Raw genomic sequence first — 351 nt, forward strand, 5'->3', positions numbered from 1 at the left:
AGCGGGCACGGCCCGGGGAGGGGGCCCGGGGCGGGGGGACAGGGGTGTCAGGGCTGCAGCGCCACGGGGGCAGTGCCAGGGACGTGATGCCCGGGATGCAGTGCCGGGGAGGCAGTGCCGGGGAGGCAGTGCCAGGCAGTGCCGGGGATGCGACGCATGGCACGCAGTGCCAGGGATGCGATACCCAAGATGTGTGCCAGGGATGCAGTGCCAAGCAGCGCCGGGGACGTGATGCCAGGGATGCAGTGCCAGGCAGTGCCAGGCACACATGGCGTGCAGTGCCGGGGATGTGATACCCAGGACGCGTGCCAGGCATGCAGTGCCAGGGATGCAGGGCCGGGGAGGCAGTGC

Source organism: Aptenodytes forsteri, unplaced genomic scaffold (assembly GCF_000699145.1).
Source record: "Aptenodytes forsteri isolate BGI_AS27 unplaced genomic scaffold, ASM69914v1 Scaffold213, whole genome shotgun sequence".
Lineage (NCBI taxonomy): Eukaryota > Metazoa > Chordata > Aves > Sphenisciformes > Spheniscidae > Aptenodytes > Aptenodytes forsteri.